Consider the following 7,569-nt stretch of genomic DNA (forward strand, 5'->3'; position numbering starts at 1 on the left):
CAGCGCTTAGAACAGTGCTCGGCACATAGTAAGTGCTTAACAAATACCATCATTATCATCATCATCATCCACTAGCCAGGCTTCCATCACACATCTTTTCTTGGTCTGTGGAGAGCAGGCGCCTCTTTGAGCTTCGAGATCCCTGTATGAAAGGGGCAGACAGGTGCTACCTGCTCCCCAGGCCTGAGGCAAGGAGACTGATGGACTGATGTTCCCAGAGTCACCTTCCTGGCACCTTGCTGATTGAAGCCCAATTGGTAACCTAGTCATGCGAAATTCATACACCAAGTACTATTCAACTGATCCAAGGGTCCTGACAGCCTCCTCGGGACGCAGGCTCAAATAACCTGTCTGGCACTGAACTGAGGGCCCTTCAGTGGCCCAAGTGGGCCAGTCTGTAGCAGCACGGCTATTGGCTCTTCGCTTTGCCCAGGTTTATTGCTGGCTCCCGGCAAGAGAAGCAGCGTGGCTTAGTGGAAAGAGCACGGGGCTTAGGAGTCAGAGGTCGTGGGTTCTAATCCCGCTGTACCACTTATCAGCTGTGTGACTTTGGGCAAGTCACTTAACTTCTCTGTGCCTCAGTTACCTCATATGTAAAATGGGCATTAAGACTGTGAGCCTCACATGGGACAAACTGATTACCTTGTATCCATCCCACCACTTTCAGTGCTTTGCTCATAGTAAGCACTTAACAAATATCATCATTATACTGACTGACTTCTCTCTTCCCTGCACTCTCCTGCCTTCTCCCTTTTTTCTTCTTCCTCTCTTCCCTCATCCCTTCCCCTCCTTTCCCTTTCACCTCTCCTCCTCTTCTGTCTTGCATCTCCCCTCTCCTTTCCATGTTTTTCTTCTTCTTCTCCTCTCCCTTCACTTCCTTCCTCTCCTCCCTTCTCCTCGTCTCATTTCTTCTCCCTTCTCTCCCCTTATTTTCTTCTGTCCTCTCATCATCTCTCCTTCTACTTTTTGGGTGCTGTTACTTGGCACCCTGTGGCTCAGTGGAAAGAGCACAGGCTTTGGAGTCAGAGATCATGGGTTCAAATCCCAACTCTGCCAATTGCCAGCTGTGTGACTTCGGGCAAGTCACTTAACTTCTTTGAGTCTCAGTTACCTCATCTGTAAAATGGGGATTAAGACTGTGAGCCCCTCGTGGGACAACCTGATCACCTTGTAACCTCCCCAGCGCTTAGAGCAGTCCTTTGCACACAGTAAGTGCTTAATAAATGCTATTATTATTATTATTATTACTCTAGGGTCAGTCCCTACACCCCCCTAGAGAGGGCAGAGAGAGAGGGTAGCAGTGATTTTGTGCCAGTCTTGGTGAAGCTTCTCCCATTGATGGAGTGCTGGATGGTTTCTCAGAAACTGTCACAGATGAGATGGAAGTGGCGGGGTTCAGGTGCTTTATTTTCCTAGCTCCTGGGACCTGGGAATTCTGTGCTTTGTTGGCACTGGAGGCAAGCCCCTAGTTACCAGCTAAACCAGGGTATCCACTCAGATTTGCCAAGCAACAGGTTGAGGGTGGCCCAAGATAACTGGGATGCTAACTTGTCCCACCTGGGAGGCATCAGTCAGCAGAAATCTCAGTCTCTCTCTCTCTCTCTCTCTCTCTCTCTCTCTCTCTCTCTCTCTCTCTCTCTCTCTGTCTTCCTCTCATTCACGTTTCCTCCCTCCCTCTTTTGCTCTATTTCTACCTCTTCCTCCCTCTCCTCTTTCCTTCTTTTTCTCTTCTTTCTCTCACCCCTCTCTTGCTCTTTCTCTCACTTGCTCCCTTTCTCTTGCTCTCTCCCTCTCTCCCTCCCTCTCCCTCTCCCTCTCCCTCAGCTTCCAGGTTCAATAAAGATTACATCATGGAGAAACTATGCCCTGTAGCCTGAGAATCAAAGCCATCACAATTGGAGGCTGTTTAACTGTAATGTTGCTGAAACACGTCCTTCTCACCCCTTACTTTCTCCATCCCCCCCTCCCACCACCACCACCACCACCACCAAAGGCCTTCTGCTTTTCGTACTATTAAGGGTAGCATTACTGGGGAGAGGAAAATCTGATCAAAACTGTCGACCGCCAACTGCCGATTCTCTATGGTTTCAATAAAGGCCACCTTAACGATTTCCCTAATTAATGGATGACATCTTTGGCTGAAGGAGAGGCGCTGCATTCTGCTCTGCCTTAGTCTTTGTTAACCTTCTAATTAACTTTCGTAGGTCACCCAGGTCTCCCAAACCTAAAAGTGAAGAGGGCCATTGTGCTGGGAGCAGTAAACTTACTTTTTCTGCTGGGGTACTTAAAAGGGAGAATGATTATCGGCGGAGAAAAATAACTCCATTTAACATCTTTGTGGCGGCCAGAATGCAAAGGTCCCTGCCTCAGAAAATAATTGAAACACCTTTTATACCAATATTTCTATGCATAATAAAACAAATTAGCAAAATGCATCTAAATTTGGCTTTACTTTTAAATTACCTTTGGAGGAAAAAAGTAAACTTCGGCAGGTCAACAAAAGAAATTCAGTTTATGGAGAAAATTGTAGCTGCAAACATCTCAACTGTTTTTGCTGAGCGATTTTGGGACAGATGACTAGCCTCTCAGCTCAAATGCCCCAATTTAGCAGCCCTCTGATGATGTACTGAAAACATGATATCTTTAGCGGCACTTCCTATCAACTGACCTGAAGACCCAAACATCAAATATCCTGAGCAAATTCCTCTGCATCATGATCCTGTCCACTGTGTCTAGCTCTTTGTTTAGTGCTCTGCACAAGTTCAGCACTCAGTAAATACTGTTAGTTAATCATATTTATTGAGCATTTACTGGGTTCAGAGAGAGCACTGTAATAAGCACTTAGGAAAATACAATATAACAGACACATTCCATGCCCACAACAAGTTTACAATCTAGAGGGGAGACAGACATTAATACTGCTGATTGACTGATTGATCCAATTGGAAAGCAGTACTGAGGGGGTGGACAATAGCACCCTTGAGTAAGTGGTCTGCAGAATGCATTGTATTCAGTGGGTGCTCAATAAATATCATCATCATCATCATCCTCACTATTCTCCTCATCATCATTCTTACTCCTAATCTGAGCATTTCTAGTTATTCTTCCCACTTACTCTCTCACTACACTTGGATCCCAGTGGAAGCATGACTGGAAGAGACAAGAGGCACTGTAACCAATTCCTTCTTGTAGGCTTATCTGCTGTTCTCAATTGGAAGGCTCAATTTTTTTTCAATGGTTTTAGTAATAAACTGAACCTCTTTGGCCCTCCATTTCCTCATCTGTAAAATGAAGATAAGATTTCTCCTCTCTGTACCTCTTAGACTGAGACCTCCAATAAGGGACAGAGGTGGTATCTAATCAGATTTTGTTATATCTACCAGGCTACTTAACACCACGCTTGGCACATAGGCAATAACATTACCATTAATAAATACAATAATAATTAATAATAGAAAGCAATGTAGACCAATGCTGCTGTATTCCTACCTAAATAAGCCTAGTGGAAAGAGCAAGGTTATGAAAGTCAGGAGACCTGGCTTCTAACCCCACTTATGCCACTGGCCTATTGTGACTTTGGGAAAGTCATTTAACTTCTCTGGGTGTCAGTTCCCTCAGAGTGTGTGTGTGTGTGTGTGTGTGTGTGTGTGTGTGTGTGTAGGTAGCTGGTCTGAGCAGCACCATTTCTGTGAGAGGTCCTGAATAGTCCCTCTTCAGGCCTAGTCTAGAAACTACCCAGGCAACCTCTCTCAGGCGAATGTCTGGGAATTTGCTTATATTTCCATAAGCAGAATCATATATTCTGCACTGAATTATTCAGATTCAAATGCAACTATCAAGACTAGGTAAATAAGCGATTCACAGACTTCATCAGCATACATCTTTTGGGTCTTAGAATTATGAAAATATTTTCTTACACTTCAGTTGTATCAAGAAAGAGACAAAAAACAACAACTAATATCTTGTAATATGGGAATTGTTCCGTGCTCACAAGAGACTTAGCTAGCCCATGCTTAGGAACTGCATTGCATGAGCGAGCAGAAAATTGACGCTAATGTTGTTCCCCAATCTGCTTCAACCTCATGGCATTACTTTCCTTGTGTACCATTCGAATAGACAAGAGCTTCTAGTAAACTCACAACTGTTGCTCTACTAAATACCTCGTCCACTCCTGCCCTTTGGAAAATTGATATCTTCCGCTCAGCCAATTAGGATGAAGCCAGGTTGCCATGGCTATCGATATTTTGACCGATTTATTTTGTGAGCCAAATCTGCAGTGGAATCATGGCCAGTTTATTCGAAGAGAATCCTTTAAACGATTTCAAAGTAGCAAATAATTGAAATGACCCAAAGTTTAGCAAAGTTCATAAAGATTCCAAGTCTAGGCAACCTGGCTCCTTCCACAGGCTGTGGCTGTCACGGCTGCTTCGGGCGGGGGCGATGAGGCTTGAACGGAGCGCGGACATCTTCGGGGGCAGGGGGATGCCCGTTGAGAGGAACAGTTCAGATTAAAAGGCCCCTAAGACCCAGTGGGCAGAGCCCAACCCAGGTGGGAGCGAGTCCTGTGGTTCAGTGGGCGTTATATCAGACTTTGCATGGATCGGGCAGATGGTGCATTGCATTTCACCAACAGCATCTCCCTGAATGAGTGCAGGGACTGAAGGGGAGTGGAGAATTGAGGCCGGGGGCCCAGGACACCGGATTCCCAGTACGGCATTGCGGCCCCGAGCATGTGTTTTCTCGCTGCATTCCCGGGGCAGCCTTAAACCCTAAAGTGCTCCCTCTCCATGCTTCCTCAGACTCCACCAGCTGACAGCCAGAAACAACCAGGAGCAGCACGTTAAAGCAAGGGAAACAATGCGCTCCCTTTGCCCTGCTGTCATTTCAGGCTGTCCTGGGGCAAGACCTGAAGCTTCAGGTCTTGCCCTCACCCGCATACTTAGCAAAGTGCAGCAATCTGAAGCAAGAGGAGGAGGGGAGGAGGTGAGCAAGTCATTTACTGGTGAGCAAGATTAGCAACCTTCATCCCTACCCTATCTACCCTACCCTATGAGTAGTAGCATGGCCTAGTGGCAAGAGCACGGGCTTGGGAGTCAGAGGACGTGGGTTCTAATCCTGTTCTGTCACTTGTCTGCTGTGTGACCTTGGGCAAGTCTCTTCACTTCTCTGTGCCTCAGTTACCTTATCTGTAAAATGGGGATTAAGACTGTGAGTCCCACGTGGGACAATCTGATTACCTTGTAACCACCTCAGCGCTTAGAACAGTGCTTGGCACATAATAAGCATTTAACAAATACCATTATTATAATTACTATTATCTGCTCACATCTTGGAGGTGTTGAGTGGTTGGAGGAGGTGCAGAGGAGGCGGGGGGGACAGCGGCGGTCAGGGCCGAGCTAAGAAGGGTTGGATAAGCCCAGAAGGGAACTGGTGTTAGCTAAATATCCTGTGTCAGAACTGGGAATGAGGGCCTGCCTGCCGGATCTCTGCAGCACACAAGCTCTGCTACCCGTTCTTGGCTCTCTGGACCTTGGGACAGGGGGAACTAGCCCAGCAGAAAGGAACTGCCAAACAAACGAGAAAGTTGGTCGTCATCGCTGCTGAGAGGGCACATCTTGTTACGGGTTGACTCCTACTCTATTTTAGAAAGTTCCTGGGGAGAGGCCCTTTGAGACCCTGTCTTCCCTTTCGCAATTTAATCCCCCATTCACTTTGGTTTCTTTCCTCTTTACCCTTTCTTTTAACCCTTTGTTTCTTTTCTCTTCTCCCACTGCTTTCTCCTCCTTCCTCTCGTCTTCATTTCACCCTCTCTTCTCTTTCCACTCACATTTACTCAACGAATCCTAAATCGAACTATTTAAGGTTCTTGTTGAACTTCCTCCAACTCACACACCCTTTCTCCTGAAGTGAGAAATCTTTGACTCCGAGTTTCTGGGCACTAAATTCGCGAGGGTCAGGTCAGCCCGGAGACGTTAAAATGCACAGCACAGCGACCCTCCTGGCGCACAGACATTCAGTGCGCTTTTGGGTCGATTTAAACCATGCAAGAAGAGAACATGACAATTTTATCTTGGGGTTCAATTCAGAATTTGGTTATAATTTTTTCAAAGACAAGCTTTGCGTTTCCTTCTCGCTTTGATGTCTCGTCTGCATGTTAATTTCGGTGCTAATCCGGAGGCCACGACTCTTTGTAACACTTCAGCGAGGTCACTGAGCCTCCATTCCCGATCACGGTCCCGAGAAGACCAGTAGAGCCCAAGGCGAAACTTTTATGTTTACCAACGTTTGCGTGGCATTGTTTCCCTTGTTGACCTGAGATATCTTTTCTTCCCGACAAGAAAAGGATCGAGTCAAGCCCCCAGAGGTCTCGCCACCAGCACGCATTTTTCCAATTGTCTCCGTGTAGAAGCGGCGCTGAGGGGGAGTATGTGAGTGTGTGTGTGTGTGTGTGTGTGTGTGTGTACGCGCCTCGTGTGTGTGTGTGTGTGTGTGTGTGTGTGTGTGCAAATGAAAACTGCACAAATTCATTCTTACCCATGAGGGAATAAAAACATCGACAATTTTCCATCTGGAATTAGCTCTCTGAAATCTCCACATGAGTGAGACTGTGAGTCAAAGCATCACCAGCTTCACCACGAGTCCAACTGGGGACACAGTAATCACTCAATAAATACCTTTGATTGATTGATTGATTGGGAATTGGACTTTTCATTCCAATTACCAACCAATAGGGCTGGATTTAACGGAGGAGATGAGCCTAAGGAGACACTTTTCAGATGGCACAGATTATTGGTAGCAGATTAACATTAATACTGGGAAAAAGTCTGATTTTGGTTCCATAAATAAGCAATTTGCTGCTAAAGTAAACTACAAATTCACAGATTTTTCAAGGCATGACATTTTACTCAATTTTGTCAAGTTCCTTGGGTTCAATCCCATTGTTATGAGATTCTGCCAGATTTTTAGCTGAGCTTCTTATCTGACTTTACACATTAACTAGGGAAGCTATGACGGTGGCCCAGTGCATCTTCAATCAATCAATTAATTGCATTTACTGAGTGCTTACTGTGCACAGAGAACTGTACTAAGGCCTTGGGATAGTACAATATAATAGACACATTTCCTGCCCACAACGATCTTACAGTCTAGAGGAGATCATGGGCAGAGACCCTAATTATATGAACCATTTCTGCCCCCCCAAAAAAGGTTAATTTTTTTTTCAAATTATATAAATTCTTGTTTTCCACCATTTTCCTTCAGTGTGTGATATTTCTGCATGTTTCTTATAACTGCGTCTTGGAATAACTTTGCCATTTCCATAAATTTTTGGCTGGGTCCTCTGGTGCCCTCTAACCTTCTGCCCTCTACCTTTTGCCCTTTGCCCTCTCTCTGCTCTGCCTTCCTACAGAAACACTGCATTCCAAGGTCCATCAGGAAACCGCACTACTATGTTAGCTTAAGTCCATCCTACCTGAGAAGCAGCGTGGCTCAGTGGAACGAGCATGGGCTTGGAAGCCAGAGGTCATGGGTTCTAATCTCGCCTCCGCCACTTGTCAGCTGTGTGACTTT

This window comes from Tachyglossus aculeatus, chromosome 19, assembly GCF_015852505.1.
Source record: "Tachyglossus aculeatus isolate mTacAcu1 chromosome 19, mTacAcu1.pri, whole genome shotgun sequence".
Taxonomy (NCBI): domain Eukaryota; kingdom Metazoa; phylum Chordata; class Mammalia; order Monotremata; family Tachyglossidae; genus Tachyglossus; species Tachyglossus aculeatus.